This window comes from Chiloscyllium plagiosum, unplaced genomic scaffold (genome assembly GCF_037043375.1).
Source record: "Chiloscyllium plagiosum isolate Xiang-an unplaced genomic scaffold, Cpla_swu_hap1 HiC_scaffold_52, whole genome shotgun sequence".
Classification (NCBI taxonomy): Eukaryota; Metazoa; Chordata; class Chondrichthyes; order Orectolobiformes; family Hemiscylliidae; genus Chiloscyllium; species Chiloscyllium plagiosum.
In genome coordinates this window covers 5,358,692-5,382,045 of record NW_028270190.1, presented here as the reverse complement: position 1 = coordinate 5,382,045, position 23,354 = coordinate 5,358,692, and the positions used below count along the sequence as shown (strand labels likewise).

The following is a 23,354-nucleotide window of genomic DNA, read 5'->3' as shown; positions in this document are numbered from 1 at the left end:
GTTGACCCTGACTGAGTGTTGCAGACTGACACATTTCAAGGTCCAGGACTACGTGCTGAGGGATGGACGAGAACTTGGGGCAGCTGCTGCCACGATGCAGTGGGGAAGACCACTATCTCAGGTCTTCCTGCTGAGGGGAAATGGGGGTTTGCTCAGTTATCAGACCCTCCCAGTGATTCCCGTAGGTATAATTTTGTGCGTGTAAGAGAGCGTTTTTGGTTCAAGTCATTTCGAATGTTTTGTTTGTTTACTTGAACAGAATATTCTTTATTGTAATATCCATTATTGTCACATGACATGCAACTGTAAAGGGCCAAACTGCATTTGTGACTATATGTATACAGAAACATATTTCTGATGAATTAAAATATAATTTTGAAACTTTAAGAAAAGCCATGCTCAGTGTTAGACTGTTCACAATCGCCATGTAGTAACTGGGTGGTGTGCAGATGAGGCCAGACTCTCCGTGAGACGGTTTACAGTCACCATATTGTAACTGGGTGGTGCATTAATCAGGCTAGTTTCACTGAGAGACTGTTTCACACTGATATTATACTGACTGTGTAAATGAGGCCACACTCATTGTGAGACTGTCTGCAGGCACTGTATAGTGACACAAAGGTGCGTAAATGAGGTCACACTCAGTGTGAGACTGTTTCCAGACACTGTGCAGATACTGGGAGGTCTGCAGTTCAGGTCAGAATCACCGTGAGATTCTTTAACGTCAGCGTATAGATACTAGGACGTGTGTAGATCAGGCCAGATTCACTGTGAGACTATTTACAGTCATTGTACAGTTGCTGGGAGCTGTGCACATCAGGCCAGATTCTTTCCAGTCAGTGTTTAGTTATGGGAGCTGTGCAGGTCAGCGCAGAATTACTGTGAGACTCATTACACTCAGTGAACAGTTACTGGGAGTTGTGGAGATCACGCGAGCCTCAGTGTGAGACAAAAACAAAAATTGCTGTAAAACCTCAGCATGTTTGGAAGCGTCTGTGAAGAAAAATCTGAGTTAACATTTCACGTCGGCCGACACTTCAACTCTACACCTCACTGTGGGAACAGTGTGCTCATATTTATTGGGGTTTTTGTACATGAGGCCAGTTTGCAGTGACTGTATGGTTACTGGGAGGTGTGTAGATGACGACAGGCTCTCTATGAGGCTTATTGCAGTGACTGTATGGTTACTGGGAGGTATGTAGTTGAGGACAAAAGGATAACCACAGAGAGAATAGGGCCCCTCAAAGATCAGCAAAGCGGCATTTGTGTGGAGCCACAGAAAATGGAGGAGATACTAAATGAATATTTTGCCTCAGTATTTATTGTGGGAAAGGATATGGAAGATGGAGACTGGAGGGAAATAAATGGTGGCATTTGCAGAATGTCCACATTAAACATGAGGAAGTGCTGGTTGTCTTTAAGTGGGTAAACGTGGATAAATCTCCAGGACCTGATCAGGTGCAACTTAGAACTCGGTCGGAAGCAAGGGAAGTGATTACTGGCCTCTTGCTGAGATATTTGTATCATCGATAGGCACAGGTGAGGTGCCGGAAGACTGGAGGTTGGCTAACATGATGCCACTGTTTAAGAAGAGTGGTAAGGACAAGCCAGGGAACTACAGACCAGTAAGCCAGTCGTTGGTGTTGGGCAAGATGTTGGAGAGAATCCTGATGGACATGATGTCCATATATTTGGAAAGGCAAGGACTGCTTAGAGACAATCAATATGGCCTTGTGTGTGGGAAATCATGCCTCACAAGTTTGATTGAGTTTTTTGAGGAAGTAACAAAGAGGATTGATAAGGGCAGAGCGATAGATGTGATCTATGTGGACTTCAGTTAGGCGTTCGACAAGGTTCCCCATGGGAGATTGATTAGCAAGGTTAGATCTCATAGAATACAGCGAGAACGAGCCTTTTTGATACAGAACTGGCTCAAAAGGAGAAGACAGAGGGTGGTGGTGGAGGGTTGTTTTTCAGACTGGAGCCCTGCGAACAGTGGAGTGCCACAAGGATCAGTGCTGGGTCCTCTACTTTTTGTCATTTGAAGAAGGCGTTTGGTATGCTTTCCCTTATTGGTCAGAGTGTTGAGTACAGGGCTTGGGAGGTCATGTTGCGGCTGTATAGGACATTGGTTGGGCCACTGTTGGAATATTGCGTGCAATTCTGGTCTCCTTCCTATCGGGTAGATGTTGTGTAACTTGAAAGGGTCAAAAAAGATTTACAAGGATGTTGCCAGGGTTGGAGGATTTGAGCTATACGGAGAGGCTGAATAGGCTGGGGCTGTTTTCCTTGGAGCGTCGGAGGGTGAGGGATGACCTTATTGAGGTTTACAAAATTATAAGGGGCATGGATAGGTTAAATAGGCAGAGTATTTTTCACTGGGGTTGGGGAGTCCAGAACGAGAGGGCAGAGGTTTAGGGTGAGAGGGGAAAGATATAAAAGAGACCTAAGTGGCAACCTTTTCACACAGAGGGTGGAACGTGTCTGGAATGAGCTTCCAGGGGAAGTGGTAAAGGCTGATACAATTACAACATTTAAGAGGCATTTGGATGGTGATATGAATAGGAATGGTTTGAAGGCCTGTGGGCCGGGTGCTGGCAGGTGGGACTAGATTGGGTTGGAATATCTGGTCGGCATGTACGGGTTGGATCAAAGGGTCTTTTTCCATGCTGTACATCTCTATGACTTATGACAGGCTCTGAATGAGACTGTTTGCAGTGACAGTATGGTCACTGGTGGGTGTGCAGATACGGACAGGCTGTCTATGAGACTGTTTGCTGTGACTGCATGGTTACTGGGAGTTGGGAGCAGAGTCAGTGTGAGATTGTTTGCTGTCATCACGTCGTTGCTGGATGGTCTGTAGATCAGGTCAGAGTCACTGTGAGACTGTTTACAATCGCGGTATATTAACTGGCGGGTGTGTCGATAAGGCCAAGGTCACTGACAGACTGTTTACATTAACCGTACAGTTACAGAGAATGTATAGTTGAGGCCAGACTCACTGTGAGACTGCTTACAGTGATATCATACTTTGTGGGAGGTGTGTCAATGAGGTCACGCTCAGTGTCAGTCTGTTGAGGGTTCTCTTGTGGGGATGAGTCCAGCACATTCTGTGTTTTCACTGGAGAGTTGCAGAATAGCAGGTGCCCTGACTGCACATCCTAGGATTCTGTGAGGATGAGAAAGGGGTGATGCTGAGAGGCTGTTTCCCCAATGGGAGAAACAAGAACAAGGGGGCACACCTTCAGAGTAAGGAGTCTCCCATCAAAGACTGGGAAGAGTGAAATTTCATAGAATATACTAGCGCAGTTCAGACCTGATATCCCTCGATGTTGCACTGACCTGTGAAAATGGTCCGGAGCCCATCTATCCTACACTATTGTATTTTCATCCATATGTTTATCCAAAGACAGTTAAATGCCCTTAAAATTGGCAAGTCTACTACTGTTGCAGGCAGTGCACCCATGCTACTCCCTTAGCAAAGAAACTACCTCTGGCATCTGTCCTACATCTATCATCCCTCAGTTTAGAGCTGCATCCACTCGTGCTGGCCATCACATTCTGAGGAGAAAGGCTCCCCTTGTCCATCCCATCTAACCTTCTGATTATCGTATATGCCTCAATTAAGTCACCCCCCTCTCAATATTCTTCTCTCCAACAAAAACCTCAATTTCATCAGACTTTCCTCATAAGGTCTGCCCTCCATACCTGGCAACATGCCAGTAAATCTCTGCATACTTTCCAAAGCTTCCACATCCTTCCGATAATGCAGTGATCAGATCTGTCCACAATACTCCCAAATGCGGCCGCACCAGAGTTTCGTACAGCTGCAGCATGACCTTGCGGCTCTGAAACTCGATTCCTCTACCAACAAAAGCGAACACACCGTTTGTCATCTTAACAACCCTATCAATCAGTGTGGCAACTTTCAGGGGTCTATGTTCATGGAGACCGAGCGTTTCTGTTCTTCTACGCAACCTAGAATCTCACCACCAGCCTCGTACCCTTTATTTCTGTTACTCCTTCCAAAGTGAATCACTTCACACTTTTCCACATTAAACCCCATTTCCCATCTCTCAGCCCAGTTCTCTACCTTATCTATGTCTCTGTAACCAGCAAGATCCTTCAGGAGTGTCCACAGCTCCAATAATAACCTTAGTCTCACCGGCAAATTTACCAACCCAACCTACGCGCTCATAAGGGAATTTATAAAAATGACAAACAACAGTGGCCCCAAATCAGATCCTTGCAGAACCCCACCAGTAATTCAACTCCAGGATGACGATTTCCCCTCAACCACCATCTTCTTTCAGCTCGCCAATTTCTGATCCTATCCATTAAACCACCCTCAATCCCATGCCTCCGTCTTTTGTGCAATAGCCTACCGTAGGGAATCTTATCAAACGCCTTACTGATATCCATGTTCACCACATTAACCGCTTTGCCCTCATCCACCTGTCTGGTCACCAACTCAAAGAACTCAATAAGATTTGTGAGGCATGACCTGCCCTTCACAATATTGTGTTGAATATCCCTAAACAATGTATTTCTCTGTCAATTATTATAAATCCTATCTCTTCTCCAACATTTTACCCACAAACGACATAAGGCTCAATGGTCTTCAATTACCAGGGTTGTCTCAACTCCCCATCTTGAACAAGGGAGCAACATTTGCCATTCTGCAGTCTTCTGGCAATATTCCTGTAGACGATGACGACATAAAGATCAAAGCCATGGACTCGGCAGTCTCCTCCCAGGCTTCCCAGAGAATCCTCGGATAAATCACAGCCGGCCCAGACTTATCCATTTTCACACACTCCAGAATTGCAAACGCACTCCCCTTGTGAACCTCAATCCTGTCTGGTCTAGCCGCAGTATTCTCCTCGACACCATTGTCTTTGTCCAGTGTGATTACTGACAAAAAATATTCATTTAGCGCTTCCCTTATCTCCTCGGACTTCACGCACAACTTCCCACTAGTATGCCCCGAATCTTTCTCTCGTCATTCTTTCATTCCTGATATACCTATAAAAAGCCTTAAGGTTTTCTTTGATCCTAGCTGCCAACGACTTCTCTTGTTCCTTCCTGGCTCTTCTTAGCTCTTTCTTCAGTTCATGCCTGGCTAACGTCTCACTCTGAAGTGCCCCAACTGAGCCATCACGTCTCATCCTAACATAAGCCTTCTCCTTCCTCTTGAAAAGAAATTCAACTTCTCTTTTAATCCACGGATCCCTCACTCAACTACTTCCTCCCTGTCTTACAGGTGCATACTTATCAAGGGCACGCAATAGCTGTTCTTTGAATAAGCTACACATTTCAATTGTGACTATCCTCTACAGTTTCCTTTCCCATCCGATGCATCCTAACTGTTGCCTAATTACATCATCATTGCCTTTTACCCAGCAATTTCTCTAGCCCTGTGTTATATACCTATCCCTTTCTATTGCTAAACCAAACATAGCCAAATTGTGGTCACTATCAGCAAAGTGCTCACCTACCGCCAAATCTAACACCTGGTCTGGTTAATTACCTAGTACCAAAGCCAATATGGCTTTGCCCCTTGTTGGTTTTTCGATATACTGTATCAGGAAACCATCCTGCATGCATTGGACAAAAACTGACCCATCTAAAGTACTCGAACTATTGTATTTCCAGTCAATATTTGGAAAGTTAAAGTCACCCATAAAAACTACCCTATTACTCTTGCTCGTATCCAGAATCATCTTTGCTGTCCTTTCCTCTACATTTCTGGAACTATTTGAAGGGCTATAGAAAACTCCCAACAGGGTGACCTCTCCTTTCCTGTTCCAACCTCAGCCCATACTACCTCAAAACCTTCCCATGCAGGGTTGTGGGGCTGTGGAATTCTCTTCCCAAGAGAGCAGGGAAGAATGGGTCACTGAAGGTATTCCCAGCTAAGTGGCTTAGGGGCCATCGGGAAGGTGAAGTTAATGCTGCACTGAAGTGTCCAAAATGATCTTTTTTAAAAATTATAGTTAATAAAAATCTGACCTGTGTTGGGATGGACATTGCCCTAAAGAAGAATGTGAATAACTAGGGACTACGACAGGGCTGGAGTCTTGGCTGGAGGGAAACCATGTGTCTTGTTCTCAATCTCGGTCTCCTAATGCAAGAAGAGAGGGTTTTTCTGGAAACTTCCAACCCAGAGAAGGACAGATGGGTTGTTTTGCGCAGCCTTTGGTATGAGGAAACACAGGAAGATTCGGGCCGTATGTTTCCAGAGAGTGTGACCTTTCTCCCTCAGCGGAGAGACTCTCAGCAGCTCACGTACAGCACGCAGGCTGAGATTCAGGGAAGTAAGCGGTTCAGTAGAAAAGCAGAATGATCAGTTCTGCTCATTTTCGAGGTGGGAGTTTAATTATTTATCTTTTATTTTTAATAAGTGTGTATTATCTTGACTTCTCTTCATGCTCCTGAACAATCTCCCAGTCTGTATTATCTTAGGCACTTTACCTTTGCTGCACCTACACTGCTGGTTTACATAAAGGAGGTATTTTCCAGAAACTCCCTCTTGTCTCTCCCCGTGCATAGACAGAATGATATTACAAGGCAGGAGCTGGTGTGGAATGCACTTCCTGACAGTGTGTGGTGGGATAACCAGCTGCAGGTTCACAGAGGGCTGGGGAATAATTGTTCCCATTGTATCTCTTTAAACAGTCGCTTTAGCAGATTCAAACTCAGCTGCTTCACCAGGAAAGACACCGAGGTCTACATCTCAGTTCCTGCACATCGACAAAACCGTTTGTGAAATATCCAACATTCTCCAATCGAGAGGCTGCCACATTGCATCTGAGGATTGGAGGATGGGCAGGTGAGCCGGAGTCTCAGCTTTCCAGAAACATCCCTTGGGATTTCCAGAGCAATGTCTGAGCTGCTCAGTTATTGACTGGACATAGGCAGTGCCCAGAAGTTTAACTTCTCCAATCTTTGGAGCTGCACCATGGGTGGTTTTCGTTCAATTCATCACATTCAAATGATAACCGTGACTTTTAGAATAACCTTTCCCTGTCTGATATGAATACCCATTGACACAGCCCGTTGAGAGCATTTACAAATTGCATGCTCCTCATATTTACAAATTTTTCGTTATCATTATTCGAAAAGGGATTTATTGAGAACCTGTTTATTTGGATGCAGAGGAATTGTGAGCTGTGCTGCATTAATGTTTCCCCCAGTGTTGTTTTATGGTCCCATTTTCTACTCCACCCTCCTTCATGCACTCACCTTCCTTTCAATTTGTCGAACGCCTGTTAGATTTTGAACATTTCTGCGGTCTGGTGGAATCACGCAGGCCTGAAATATTTCTCCCAGAAGTTAGCAGCACTTTCAGATACAAGTACGAAGATGAGACAGTGAGGTTATATCAGTGTGTGTAGCAAACAGTGAACTGACACTGTCCCAGCAATCCAACTTAGAAATTATTGTCTGTTTGCCAGATCAAGAAAAACTGAGCTCAGATTAGGTCACCATTTTCTAAGCCATTTCTTCAATGCTTATTTTCACAGAATCTCTATGGTGGGTGAGCACGTCATTTGGTCCACCCCAGTTCACACTGACCCTCCGAAAAAGATCCCACCCAGACCAATTCCCCCCAGCATTTCCCGGTAATCCTGATTTCCCGTGGTTAATCCAAATCGCCTGCACATCTCTGGACACGATGGGCAATTTAGCATGGCCGCTTCACCTCAGCTGCACATCTTTGGATTGTGGGAGGAAAGCGGAGGACCCAGAGGAAACCCACACAAACACGGGGAGAACGTGCAAACTCCACACAGTCACCTGAGGCTGGAATCGAACCCGGGTCCCTCACACTGTGAGGCAGCAGGTGCTGACCACTGAGACACTGTGCCACGCTGAACAGGAGCCGAATCTAGTTTCCAACTCCAGGGAACTGAGTGTTGATAATTGAACCCGAGGTGAGAGGTTAAAGTGTCTCAGAGTTCTCGACCTATTGTATGTTTTTTTAATCAGGCTGATTGATGACTGAGTAGGAGAAGGTAAGGACTGCAGATGTTGGAGCTCAGAGTCGAGAGTGTGGTGTTGGAACAGTACAGCAGATCAGGCAGCATCCGAGGAGCAGGAGAATCGATGTTTCAGACCTCATGAAGGTCTTAGGCCTGAAACGTCGACTCGGATGCTGCCTGACCTGCTGTACTTTTCCAGCACTACACTCTCGAGTTTGATAATTGAACTGAAAGTAAATGACACAACAACAAAGTGAATGCAGCAGAAGGGAGATTTGACAGGATGAGTACACCTCTCAGAGAATGTTAGGCCGAGTTGAAAACGTTTGTTATGAACCAGATGAATCCCCCTCAAAACATTTCAAGGAGTCAGTCTGGACTCTACTTTTTATTTTATTACAAAGCAAGTGTCACGTACTGCGTCCCAGATGTGATTTGATTGGTTAAACTACTGAGCTGTAAGCCTTTCCTTACTCTGCATTTCAAATGCAAACAAAGGGGAATTCGCAAAATAACGTGTGATTTAACTGCTATTCAGAACTGTTCCAGTGTAACAGCATTCCAGAAATACACCCTTTGCAAAGGCCAATTCAGCAAAACTCAATTCCTTCACTTGTTCGAACAAAACATGAAACAGGTAGGACGGGTCAAATACATACAATTAGCTGTATAATTGCATAAAATACTGATTACAGCCCATTCTGGGGAATTTTAATTCTTTCCCGGTTATGAGGAAAGACATCACGATCCATGAGGAGGTTAGAGAACATATTGATGAGAACGGTTTCAGGAATTTGGTATTTCAGGGAATGTCAGGGTGCTCTGTTTAGAATAGAGAAAGATTTACTGGCAGAATTCAAACTCCTAAAGAAGAGCAATATTTTACACAGCGAGCTCTTGTCACCCATCAATCACTGCAAGAGAGGGAAGTGGAAACAGGTCCAATGGCAACTTCCTGAAAACAATTGGATTTAGGAACAAAACCATGAAATGAGGAGAACTGGAAAACTCCTCCAAAGCCCAGCCCAGTCACGATAAGGTGGAATGCCCCCTCTGCTGTATGGATCATTCTATGATTGTGAGATGGACTGAATTATCTCCAATCCCCCGTAAAGTGGCATGATTCCAACCATGATGGCAATGCAGCAGCTCAGCTTCTCCTCCAGGAGCTCCTCATCCTGGGTCAAAGAGCAATCTCCATTCAGCAGCACCTCGTCACTCACCCTTACAGATCTGGAAACGGTACCCTTGATTCAACCCGAAATGATACAGCTCAGGAAATAAAGGATAAATGTCTAGCTGTAAGATGGAGTTTGAATAAACTCTGAATATGCTGTCCCAATGATCCCTATCTCTTTCTCACTGAGTCTTCCTTTGAGCTGGGATACGTATCCTGATCTTCGCAAGACACTTATGGCAGTGGGTGAAAGTGAGGACTGCAAATGCTGGAGAGTCAGAGTCGAAATATATGGCGCTGGAAATGCACAGCAGCTCAGGCAACAGCCGAGGAGAATGGGAGTCAATGTTTCGGACATAGGCCTTTCATCAGGAATCTGGAAGGGAAGGGATCTGAGAGATAAATAGAGGGGGTTGGGAGTGGGGTGGGGGAAGGTGGGTGGGAAGGTGGATGCAAGTGGGGGTGTAAAGGTGGTGGGTCGGTAGGGAGGGTGGAGCAGATAGGTGGGAAGGAAGATAAACCGGACAAGAGGGCGGTTCGGAGTTGGAGGGTTTGATCTGGGATGAGATGGGGAGAGGTGAGTAATTCGAAACGAGTGAAGTCGATGTTGATGCTGGGTGGGTGAAGGGTCCCAAGGCAGAAGGTTTCCGTGTCAGTGTTTGATCTGACGTTAAGATGCTGAGGGAAGGGAGTCAGCTGGAGGTTTTCGTGTCAGTGTTTAATCTGTCACCATGTGGCTGAGGGAGAGGGGTTACCAAGAGGTTTCCGGGTCAGTGTTTGACCTGACGCCATGAGGCTAGGGAGAGGAGTCAGGAGGAGGTTTCCATGTGAGCATTTGATCTAACACAATCAGGCTTACTTATGTCACATTGTTGCTTGAACAGTCTGTGGGGTAGCTCTCCCAACTCTGGCCCGAGCACACAGACGTTAGGAAGAAGCGCTTTGCGGTGTAGAAACGGCTTTTTACTTTTTACTTTAACTGAATGGCCTCGCCTGTGCCGTGTGACATTGTCTCTATGACTCTTGTGATTGGACCCTCTTTCAGTTACTTCCAGTCTCTTATCTGTTGAATCGATTCCTACAATTTGTTCTTCATTGAGTCATTGTGGAATTCTATTTTCAAGCTGCCTCCCTGGCCATCTGCATCTTTGATTGCCAATGCCACCTGCGGTTATCTCCATCTCTATCTCTGCAACCAAACTTACCTCCACAATATTCATCGTCTATCCCAGACCTATCGATCACCGAAAATTCCTCCAAATTTACACTCTTCCCTCAATCTCCTCCTACCACCCTGGTGTTGCACTCATTCAATTCTTTCGAACTTCCTCCAATCGCTTTACCACTTACATCTCTCTGACACCCTCAGGCCCCTTTCGCCTTCCCTACCTTTCTAACAAACTTCAGGCCCTACATCTCTCCCAATCTCTGCCACAGCTTCCAGACCCTAAACCTCTCCCTATTTAAGTCACATCCTCCAGCCCCAACACCCATCGCTATCTCTTTAAACTCTTTCCTGCCCTTCCATTTCTCCCTATCTCTGTCACCTCGTAGAAGCTACACAACCCTCCCTATCTCTGTAATTTCTGCCAGCCACTATGACCCTCACGATGCACAAACTCCTTCAAGGCTGATCTCCTCCAGGTCCTACAAGCCTGCCTGCCGGTGTCACTTCCTTCAGCTACTACACCAATCCCTATCCCTTTCTGTTAGCTTTACAAGTCCCTACACTCATACCTATCTCTCTCACCTCCTTCCTATCTCTTTCAGCTTTTCCAGCACCTACACTACTCCCTATCTCTCTCACCTCCATGCCACCTCTGTCACTTTTCCAGACCATAAAACACTCCATACCTCTCTCATTTCCTGCCTGCCTCTGTCACGTTTCCAGCCCCTCCACAATTCTCTCGCTGTTTAACATCTCGCCCGTATACTCCCTCTGGATCATTGTCACCTCTTCCAGCCAGTACATCCACCTTTTTAACTCAGGAAACTCTATTCCCTACACGCCTCATTTTCTTTGTAACCATCTCCGACCCTGACAGCCTTTCCCTTCCTCTATAACCCCTACACCTTCTCACTATCTCCGCAAACTCCGCCAGCCTTTACACCCTCTCCTTATCTCTGGAAACCATTTCAACTCCGACACACCCTCCCTTTCACTAACCCCCTCCAGCATCTAAACTCCCGACCAATCTCTGTAACGCCCTCCAGCACCGTCAACCACTCCCTCTCTCTTTAAGCTCCTCCAGCCCCTAAACATCCTCGCTATCTCGCATCCCCCTCCAGTCTCTCCACTACCTAGCTATCTCTGTAACCCCCTCAATCCCCCACACACCCTCTCTATCTCTGCAACACCTTGCAGCTACCACACCACTCATCTCTATAACTCCCTCCAGCCCCACACCCCCGCCCTATCGCAATAAATTCCTGCAGCTCCTACACTGCTCCCTATCTCTGTAACCCCCTTCAGCCCCTGCACCCCCTCTCTATCTCTGTAACCTCGAACCTCTACACCCCTCCCGTTCTCTGAAACCTCAAGCCCCTACACTCCACTCCCTTCCATTTCTCTAACCTTTTCGGTTCATTGTCACAAAGCTGGTCCTTTTTTTTTCAAAAAGCTGTTCCCTTTCTGACAGAAACAGTGTCCTCGATGTTTTTCCTGGTGTCGTTTATAAATTTCGTGCTTCGAAACAACTGATTTGAAACAGAGATGGAAGGGTTTACTGAGTTGCCTTTTTGTTTATATGTGAACGGATGAAACTTTTGGCAAAAGCTTTCATGCCTTATGACTAAACTGTACACTGAAAGGGGAGTGGTAAGTCCGAAAAGCTGAAGTCTTGTTTGAGTTAGTTCAGCAATGGAGCTGTGTGAAAACACGCTGAGAGACTCGCACACTCCTTCTCCCTTTTGTAACTTTGACTGGAAGTCTTTGCTTCATTTTGACTTTGTGTTTAAGGGGGTTTGTTTTTTGGACTGTTGTATATTTCAGGAACAGCATAATAAAGTCGAGTTTGGAAAGAAACTGTTCTTTAAACGGTTCTTTATGTTTCATTCCGTAATTTTGTGAATACACTTTTATCTGTTTTAAACCTAATATGAGGAATGATGAGATGGTTTCAGCAGTAGCTCAGCGTTTAATTTTGCTTCAAACACCATCAGAAAATGTAGAGATTACAATAATGCAACTGCAAATAAAGTAGTTTGAGTTAGAGACGAGAGAGAAGGAAACGGCCGCAGAAAACAACCCGTTTAAGTGAAGGTTAAAATCAGAAAAGAAAGAAAAAAACAACAAAGAGCTTTCACAGAAGAGAAAGAAAAAGAGAGATACTTTGAACTTCAAAAACTGACGCTTCGAAAAGAAAATGCGCTTCAAAATATTGAGAAGAAGATTGAAGGCAACTCTGGTGATGAAGAGAGTGGGGCTCAGCAAATCCATGGTGGCCGAAAACCTGATGGGAAACTGTTTATGTCTGTTCAATCACTGCGTAAATTTGATGGGAAGGATACCGAAACCTATGTTAACTTATTTGAAAGAATGGCGTAACAATGCAGTGGATAGTGACCACGTGGGCTTTGTTCATCCAAACAATTCATGTAGATCGTGTTCATGAGGTCTTCGCATTGCGATCAGACGATGCATCTGCCGAGTTTGAGAAGTTGGAAAAGGCCTTTTAAAGTACGTATTAGCTTGCACCAGAAGCCGATAGACAACGTTTCAGGAATCTAAGGAATATCTCTGGACAAACGTATACTGAGTTTGAAAGGATGGAACAGACTAATTTCAAGAGATGGATTACAGCTTTAAAAATAGAGCAAACCTATGATGCCCTTGGAGAAGTAATTATTTTGGAGGAATTCCAAAAATCCACTGTCTGAAAAGCGTGAACTCAAGTGGAAGAGCAGACAGTTAAAATAGCAGAGTTGTCCTGGAGCTAAGATTACGGACATGCAATATACACAACCAATTTCATCTGCATCATCCTCCCTCCCTGTGCTGATCCAAGTGAGAACAAGTATGACAAAAGTGCCTTGATTCTCAAAGGGTTTTACAGCATGAATATTGTTTAAAAAGCCACACCCAACCCCAGGCTTGAAGAGTTACCAACAAATGAAATGTTCACTGGTTTTATCTGCACAGATGCAGCCAGATTTGCAGAATGTGTCCAACAGTCAGTCTGTGATTTTCCTAGATTTATTTCAAGCTCAGATGATGATAAATGTATCATTAAATCATTTTGGCTCATTGAACATATATGGCAGCCCACGAGAATTAAAGAAAACAGAATCAGGAGTTGGCCATTCAGCCCAACAATGCCTGCTAAGCCATTTCATGTGATCATGGCTGATCATCTAACTCAGTCCCCTGTTCTACTTTTACAAAATCCGTTTCGCCCCAAGAATTATTTCTGTCTCCGTTCTGAAAGCTTTCAGTGCTATAGCCTCATCAATTTTCTGTGTCAGTGAATATCAAAGGCTCAGTGCTCACTGGGTGAAGATATTTCTCCTCATCTCAATCCTAATTGATCCAGCCCCCTGTACCCTTAGATTGTGATCTCTGCTTCTGGGCTGCCTGGTCATCAGGAACATCCTTCCTGTGTTTACACTGTCTGGCCAGGTTGGAATTTTGCAGGTTATGAGATCCAACTTCATTCTTCTCAACAGCAGTGAATATCGTCCTAACCAATATAATCTCTCTTCATAACCATCCGTGCTATCCCAGGCATCAATCTGGTAAACCGTTGTGCTCCCTCAGTAGCCAGAGCATCCTTTCCCAGATAAAGGAAAACAACACTGCACATAATACTGCTCCACGGGGGTGGTCTCACCAATGCCCTGTCCAACAACAGCAAGCCTTCCCTGCTCCTGTACCTGAATCCTCTCGCTATGCAGGCGAACATACCGTTTGCCTTCTTCACCACCCGCTGCCCCTGTCTGTGACATTCACCGAATGGTGTACAAGGACAGTCAGCTCTGACTGAAACACCCTCCTGTTCCCTGTCAATCTTCATTCAGTCAATAAACTGCCTTCCCAAAGGGGACACACATTTAACCACGTCTTCAGTCCCTGCTGCTCCTTCATGCTTACTTTCCCTGACTGGTGCACGCGGGCACCCGGGTCTTTTTGTGCCTCACCATTTCTCAATCTCTCACCATTCTGAGAATAATCCACTTGCCTGTTCTTCCTCCCAAAGGGGACAAACTGATATTTACCTCCTCTCTACATCACCTGCCATGCATTTACCCACTCACACAACTTGTCCCAGTCAGACTGAAGCATCTCTGTCCGTTCCTCATAGCTCACCCTCCCACTCCGCATTGTGGCACCTGCCAATTTGGAGGTTTTTACGTCTAATTCGTTCCTCTTAAATCGGGAACATATATTGTGAATAACTGGGGCCCAAGCACTGATACCCACTGGCTGCCATTCAGAAAAAGACCCGTTCATTCCTACACTTTGTTTCCTGGCTGACTACCAGTTCTCTCTCCGTGTCAGTACACTACACCAATTTCATCTGCTTTAATTTTCCTTTCTAAACTCTGACATGTGTCCGCATTAGCCTTCTGAAAATCCATGTAAACCACATCCACTCGCTCCCCGACCAGTTCAATGTGAGAAATCCCAGGGTATTGCAGTAGTTTCTTGTCAAGCATGATTTCCCTTTTGTAAATCCATGCTGACATTGTCCAGTTCTCGCACTCTGTTCCAGTTGTTCTGCTATTATATCTTATATGATCGAGTCCAGTGTTTTTCTCACTTCTGATGTCATACTACCCGGTTTGTCATTATGTTCACTCCTTGCTTCAGTTTCTAAAGCAGTAGGATGCCATAGCTGTCCGCCAATCCATGGGAACTGTTTGAGAGTCGACAGTCTTGAAAGATGACCACAAATTCATCCAATACTTCTCGGACCACTTCCATATGTAATGCAGCACTGGAAAAGCACAGCAGGTCAGGAAACATCCGGGAAATAGCAGAGTCGATATTTCTGGCAAAAGGCATTGGGAGATGGAAGGGACCTGAGAGATAAATAGAGGTTGGATCTGGGATGAAGGTGACAGGTGTGTGCAGGTTGGAGGTAATTCTAATTCGTGAGTGGCGATGGTGCAGCGGAGAGGTGGGAAGGAAGATGAACAGGTATGACCATGTCAAGTGGGCGGTGCCGAGTTGGAAAATTTGATCAAGGATTCGGTGTGGGCGAGGAGAGATTTGGAAACGACTGAAGTCACTGTTGATGCTGTGTGGCTGGAAGGTCCCAAGGCGCAAAGATGAGGTGTTCTTCCTCCAGTTCTTGGGTTGCTTTGATTTGGCGGTGGAAGAGGCCCAGAACTTGCATGTCCTTGGCAGAATGGGGGTAGGAGTTGAAATGTTCGGCGACATGGCGGTGGGGTTGTGTGGTGCATGTGTCCCAGAGATGTTCCGTGAAACGTTCCACGAGATATAGAGGAGACCACATTGGGAGCAACTGACACAGTAGGTGAGGTGTTTGGATGTGCAGGAAAATCTGTGCCAATGTGAAAAGTTCTTTTGGTGTCTTGGATGTGAGGTGAGAGGAGAGATGTGGGTGCAGGTTTTATACCTCTTGCGACGACATGGAAAGGTGCCAGGAGTGGAGGGTGGATTGATGGGTAGCATGGACTTAACGACGGAGTCACGGAAGGGACAGTCTCTGCGGAACGCAGATAGGGATAGGGAGGGAAATATATGTTTGGTGATAGGGTCTGATTATAGGTGGTGGAAATGGCAGAGGATAATCCTCTGTAACCGGAGATTACTGGGATGGAAGCTGAGGACCAGTGGGGTTCTATCCTTGCTGCAGTTGGAAGGATGAGTTTCAAGAGAGGAGGGAAATTGCGTCCTCTACCATGTGATCAACAATGCCCTCCACCATATCGCCTTCCCTTCCTGCATCTCTGCCCTTGAATCCCAACCACCCACCTCATGCATTGTGTCCAATGCTCTCGATGTGGTGTCCTCTATATCGGGGAGACAGGACGCTAACTCGCAGAGCATTTCAGGGAACATCTCTGGGATACACGCACCAAACAACCCCACCGCCATGTAGGCAACCACTTCAACTCCCCCTCCCACTCCCTTCAAGGAAATGCAAGTCCTGGGCCTCCTCCACCACCAAATCAAAGCCACCCGAGAACTGGAGGAAGAATACCTCATCTTCTGCCTTGGGACCCTTCACCCACCCAGCATCAACATCGACTTCACTAGTTTCGGATTACTCACCCCTCGCCAGCTCATCCCAGATCAAACCCTCCAACTCGGCACCGCCCTCTTGTCCGGTTTATCTTCGTTCCCACATATTTGCTCCACCCTCCCTACCGACCCACCACCTTTACCCCCCCCCCCACTTGCATCCACCTTCCCACCCACCTTCCCCCACCCCACTCCCAACCCCCTCTATTTATCTCTCAGATCCCTTCCTCTCCAGATTCCTGATGAAAGGCCTATGTCCGAAACATTGACTCCCCTTCTCCTCGGCCGTTGCCTGAGCTGCTGTGCTTTTCCAGCACCATATATTTCGACACTGATTCTCCAGCATTTGCAGTCCTCACTTTCTCCCACTGCCATAAGTACCTTGCGAAGATGAGAATACGTATCCCAGCTCAAAGGAAGACTCAGTGAGAAAGAGATAGGGATCATTGGGACAGCATATTCAGAGTTTATTCAAGCTCCATCTTACAGCTAGACATTTATTCTTTATTTCCTGAGCTGTATCATTTCGGGTTCAATCAAGGGTACCGTTTCCAGATCTGTAAGGGTGAGTGACGAGGTGCTGCTGAATGGAGATTGCTCTTTGACCCAGGATGAGGAGCTCCTGGAGGAGAAGCTGAGCTGCTGCATTGCCATCATGGTTGGAATCATGCCACTTTACGGGTGATTGGAGATAATTCAGTCCATCTCACAATCATAGAATGATCCATACAGCAGAGGGGGCATTCCACCTTATCGTGACTGGGCTGGGCTTTGGAGGAGTTTTCCAGTTCTCCTCATTTCATGGTTTTGTTCCTAAATCCAATTGTTTTCAGGAAGTTGCTATTGGACCTGTTTCCAAATCACTCTGTTGCAGTGCTTGATGGGTGACAAGAGCTCACTGTGTAAAATATTGCTTTTCTTTAGGAGTTTGAATTCTGCCAGTAAATCTTTCTCTATTCTAAACAAAGCACCCTGACATTCCCTGAATTAACAAATTCCTGAAACCGTTCTCATCAATATGTTCTCTAACCTCCTCATGGATCGTGATGTCTTTCCTCATAACCGGGAAGGAATTAAAATTCCCCAGAATGGGCTGTAATCAGTATTTTATGCAATTATACAGCTAATTGTATGTATTTGACCTGTCCTACCTGTTTCATGTTTTGTTCGAACAAGTGAAGGAATTGAGTTTTGCTGAATTGGCCTTTGCAAAGGGTGTATTTCTGAAATGCTGTTACACTGGAACAGTTCTGAATAGCAGTTAAATCACACGTTATTTTGCGAATTCCCCTTTGTTTGCATTTGAAATGCAGAGTAAGGAAAGGCTTACAGCTCAGTCGTTTAACCAATCAAATCACATCTGGGACGCAGTACCTGACACTTGCTTTGTAATAAAATAAAAAGTAGAGTCCAGACTGACTCCTTGAAATGTTTTGAGGGGGTTTCATCTGGTTCATAACAAACGTTTTCAACTCGGCCTAACATTCTCTGAGAGGTGTACTCATCCTGTCAAATCTCCCTTCTGCTGCATTCACTTTGTTGTTGTGTCATTTACTTTCAGTTCAATTATCAAACTCGAGAGTGTAGTGCTGGAAAAGTACAGCAGGTCAGGCAGCATCCGAGGAGCAGGAGAGTCGACGTTTCAGGCTTTAGACATTCATGAGTTCTGAAACATCGATTTTCCTGCTCCTCGGATGCTGCCTGATCTGCTGTACTTTTCCAACACCACACTCTCGACTCTGCGCTCCAACATCTGCAGTCCTCACCTTCTCCTACTCAGTCATCAAACAGCCTGATTAAAAAAGCATACAATAGGTCGAGAACTCTGAGACACTTTAACCTCTCACCTCGGGTTCAATTATCAACACTCAGTTCCCTGGAGTTGGAAACTAGATTCGGCTCCTGTTCAGCGTGGCACAGTGTCTCAGTGGTCAGCACCTGCTGCCTCACAGTGTTAGGAACCCGGGTTCTATTCCAGCCTCAGGTGACTGTGTGGAGTTCGCACGTTCTCCCCGTGTTTGTGTGGGTTTCCTCTGGGTCCTCCGCTTTCCTCCCACAATCCAAAGATGTGTAGCTTAGGTGAATCGGCCATGCTAAATTGCCCATCGTGTCCAGAGATGTGCAGGCGATTTGGATTAACCACGGGAAATCAGGATTACCGGGAAATGCTGGGGGGAATGGGTCTGGGTGGGATCTTTTTCGGAGAGTCATTGTGAACTGGGATGGACCAAATGACGTGCTCCCACACCATAGAGATTCTGTGAAAATAAGCATTGAAGAAATGGCTTAGAAAATGGTGGCCTAATCTGAGCTCAGTTTTTCTTAATCTGGCAAACAGACAATAATTTCTAAGTTGGATTGCTGGGACAGTGTCAGTTCACTGTTTGCTACACACACTGATATAACCTCACTGTCTCATCTTCGTACTTGTATCTGAAAGTGCTGCTAACTTCTGGGAGAAATATTTCAGGCCTGCGTGATTCCACCAGACCGCAGAAATGTTCAAAATCTAACAGGCGTTCGACAAATTAAAAGTAAGGTGAGTGGATGAAGGAGGGTGGAGTAGAAAATGGGACCATAAAACAACACTGGGGGAAACATTAATGCAGCACAGCTCACAATTCATCCGCATCCAAATAAACAGGTTCTCAATAAATCCCTTTTCGAGCAATGACTAACCAAATGATAAGGAAAATTTGTAAATATGAGGAGCATGCAATTTGTAAATGCTCTCAACGGGCTGTGTCACAGGGTATTCATATCAGACAGGGAAAGGTTATTCTTAATGTCACGGTTATCATTTGAATGTGATTAATTGAATGAAAATCACCCATGGTGCAGCTCCAATGATTGGAGCAGTTAAACTGCTGGGCACTGCCTCGGTCCATTCAATAACTGAGCAGCTCAGACATTGCTCTGGAAATCCCAAGGGATTTCTCTGGAAAGCTGTGCCTCCGGCTCACCTGTCCATCCTCCAAGCCTCAGATGCAATGTGGCAGCCTCTCGATTTGAGAATGTTGGATATTTCACAAACGGTTTTGCCGATGTGCAGGCACTGAGATGGAGACCTCCGTGTCTTTCCTGGTGAAGCAGCTGAGTTTGAATCTGCTAAAGCGACTGTTTAAAGAGATACAATGGAAAACAATTATTCCCCAGCCCTCTGTGAACCTGCAGTTGGTTATCCCACCACACACTGTGAGGAAGTGCATTCCACACCAGCTCCTGCCTTGTAATATCATTCTGTCTATGCACGGGGAGAGACACAAGGGAGTTTCTGGAAAATACCTCCTTTTTGTAAACCAGCAGTGTAGGTGCAGAAAAAATAATGTGCCTAAGATAATACAGACTGGGAGATTGTTCAGGAGCATGAAGACAAGTCAAGATAAAACACTCTTCTTAAAAATAAAAGATAAATAATTAAACTCCCACCTCGAAAATGAGTAGAACTGATCATTCTGCTTTTCACCTGAACCGCTCACTTCCCTGAATTCCAGCCTGCGTGCTGTACGTGAGCTACTGAGAGTCTCTCCTCTGAGGGAGAAAGGGCACACTCCCTGGAAACATACGGCCTGAATCTTCCTGTGTTGCCTCATACCAAAGGCTGCGCAAAATAACCCATCTGTCCTTCCCTGGGTTGGAAGTTCCAGAAAAACCCTCTCTTCTTGCTGTCGGAGACCGAGATTGAGAACAAGTCACATGGTTTCCCTCCAGGCAAGACTCCAGCCCTGTCGTGGTCCCTAGTTATTCACATTCTCCTTTAGGGCAATGTCCATCCCAACACAGGTCGGATTTTTATTATCTAAAAATTTTAAAAAGATCATTTTGGACACTTCATTGCAGCATTAACTTCACCTTCCCGATGGCCCCTAAGCCATTTAGCTGGGAATGCCTTCAGTGACCCATTCTTCCCTGCTCTCTTGGGAAGAGAATTCCACAGCCCCACAACCCTGCATGGGAAGGAATTGAGGTAGTATGGGCTGAGGTTCGAATAGGAAAGGAGAGGTCACCCTGTTGGGAGTTTTCTATAGCCCTCCAAATAGTTCCAGAAATGTAGAGGAAAGGACAGCAAAGATGATTCTGGATAGGAGCAAGAGTAATAGGGTAGTTGCTATGGGTGACTTTAACTTTCCAAATATTGACTGGAAATTCAATAGTTCGAGTACTTTAGATGGGTCCGTTTTTGTCCAATGCATGCAGGATGGTTTCCTGATACATTATATAGAGAAACCAACAAATGGCAAAGACATATTGGCTTTGGTACTAGGTAATGAGCCAGACCAGGTGTTAGATTTGGCGGCAGGTGAGCACTTTGTTGATAGTGACCACAATTTGGCTACGTTTGGTTTAGCAATGGAAAGGGATAGGTATGTAACGCAGGGCAAGAGAAATTGCTGGGTAAAAGGCAATGATGATGTAATTAGGTAACATAGGATGCATAGGATGGGAAAGGAAACTGTAGAGGATGGTCACAATTGAAATGTATAGCTTATTCAAGGAATGGCTATTGCGTGCCCTTGATAAGTATGCACCTGTCAGACAGGGAGGAAGTAGTTGAGTGAGGGATCCGTGGATTAAAAGAGAAGTTGAATCTCTTTTCAAGAGGAAGGAGAAGGCTTATGTTTGGATGAGACGTGATGGCTCAGTTGGGGCACTTCAGAGTGACAAATTAGCCACGAATGAACTGAAGAGAGAGCTAAGAAGGGCCAGGAAGGAACAAGAGAAGTCGTTGGCAGCTAGGATCAATGGAATCCTTAAGGCTTTCTATAGGTATGTCAGGAATGAAAGAATGACAAGAGAAAGATTCGGTGCATAGTAGTGGGAAGTTGTGCGTGAAGTCCGAGGAGATAAGGGAAGCGCTAAATGAATATTTTTTGTCAGTAATCACACTGGACAAAGACAATGGTGTCGAGGAGAATACTGAGGCGAGACGAGACAGGATTGAGGTTCACAAGGAGGATGCGTTTGCAATTCTGGAGTGTGTGAAAATGGATAAGTCTGGGCCGGCTGTGATTTATCCGAGGATTCTCTGGGAAGCCTGGGAGGAGACTGCCGGGTCCATGACTTTGATCTTTATGTCGTCATCGTCTACAGGAATAGTGCCAGAAGACTGCAGAATTGCAAATGTTGCTCCCTTGTTCAAGATGGGGAATTGAGACAACCCTGGTAATTGAAGACCATTGAGCCTTACGTCGTTTGTGGGTACAATTTTGGAGAAGAGATAGGATTTATTATAATTGACAGAGAAATACATTGTTTAGGGATAGTCAACACGATATTGTGAAGGGTAGGTCATGCCTCACAAATCTTATTGAGTTCTTTGACGTGGTGACCAGACAGGTGGATGAGGGCAAAGCGGTTAATGTGGTGAATATGGATTTCAGTAAGGCGTTTGATAAGGTTCCCTACGGTAGGCCATTGCACAAAAGACGGAGGCATGGGATTGAGGGTGGTTTAATGGATAGGGCCAGAAATTGGCGAGTTGAAAGAAGATGGTGGTTGAGGGGAAATCGTCATCCTGGAGTTGAGTTACTGGTGGGGTTCTGCAAGGATCTGTTTTGGGGCCACTGTTGTTTGCCATTTTTATAAATTCCCTTGATGAGCGCGTAGGTTGGGTTAGTTAATTTCCGGGGAGACTAAGGTTATTATTGGAGCTGTGGACACTTCTGAAGGAACTTGCTGGTTACAGAGAGACATAGATAATGTGCAGAATTGGGCTGAGAGATGGGAAATGAGGTTTAATGTGGAAAAGTGTGAAGTGATTCACTTTGGAAGGAGTAACAGAAATAAAGAGTACTGGGCTAATGGTGAGAATCTAGGTAGCGTAGAAGAACAGAAAGGTCTCGGTCTCCATGAACATAGACCCCTGAAATTTGCCACACACATTGATAGGGTTGTTAAGATGACAAACGGTGTGTTCGCTTTTGTTGGTAGAGGGATCGAGTTTCAGGCCACAGGGTCATGCTGCAGCTGTACGAAACTCTGGTGGGCCGCATTTGGGAGTATTGTGGACAGATCTAATCACTGCATTATAGGAAGGATGTGGAAGCTTTGGAAAGTTTGCAGAGATTTACTGGCATGTTGCCAGGTATGGAGGGCAGGCCTTATGAGGAATGGCTGATGAAATTGAGGGTTTTGTTAGAGAGAAGAATATCGAGAGGTGACTTAATTGAGTCATATACGATAATCAGATGGTTAGATGGGATGGACAAGGGGAGCCTTTCCCTCAGAAGGTGATGGCCAGCACGAGTGGATGTAGCTCTAACTTGACGGATAATAGATGTAGGACAGATGCCAGAGGTAGTTTCTTTGCTCAGGGAGTAGCATGGGCGTGGAGTGCACTGCCTGCAACAGTAGTAGACTTGCCAATTTTAAGGGCATTTAACTGGTCTTTGGATAAACATATGGATGAAAAAACAATAGTGTAGGATAGATGGGCTCTGGACCATTTTCACAGGTCAGTGCAACATCGAGGGATATCGGGCCTGAACTGCGCTAGAATATTCTATGAATTTTCACTCTTCCCAGTCTTTGATGGGAGACTCCTTTCTCTGAAGTGTGCCCCATGGTTCTTGTTTCTCCCACTGTGGAAACAGCCTCTCAGCATCACCCCTTTCTCATCCTCACAGAATCCGAGGATGTTCAATCAGGGCACCAGCTATTCTGCAACTCTCCAGTGAAAACACAGAATGTGCTGGACTCATCCCCACAAGGGAACCCTCAACAGTCTGACACTGAGTGGGAACTCATTGACACACCTCCCAGGAGGTATGACATCACTGTAAGCAGTCTCACAGTGAGTCTGGCCTCAACTACACATTCTCAGTAACTGTACGGTTAATGTAAACGGTCTGTCAGTGACCGTGGCCTCATCCACACACCCGCCAGTTAATATACCGCGATTGTAAACAGTCTCACAGTGACTCTGACCTGATCTACAGACCATCCAGCAACTACGTGATGACAGCAAACAATCTCACACTGA

At 45.6% G+C, this 23,354-nt stretch overlaps 1 long non-coding RNA gene across 2 annotated transcripts in view; it reads right to left on the bottom strand.

The window, feature by feature from the left end:
- LOC148134757 (uncharacterized) overlaps positions 1–23,354 on the bottom strand; it is a 723,506-nt gene that overhangs the window by 649,561 nt on the left and 50,591 nt on the right. The window contains exons 4-5 of one of the 2 annotated variants that reach the window (XR_015755645.1): positions 19,336–19,489; positions 18,092–18,630 (exon numbers count right to left, since the gene is read on the bottom strand). The exons of the other annotated variant lie outside the window; for it this stretch is intronic. This is a non-coding gene — a long non-coding RNA (uncharacterized LOC148134757). Of the gene's footprint in view, positions 1–18,091; positions 18,631–19,335; positions 19,490–23,354 lie in introns of those variants that run through there. 2 annotated transcript variants of the gene reach the window in all.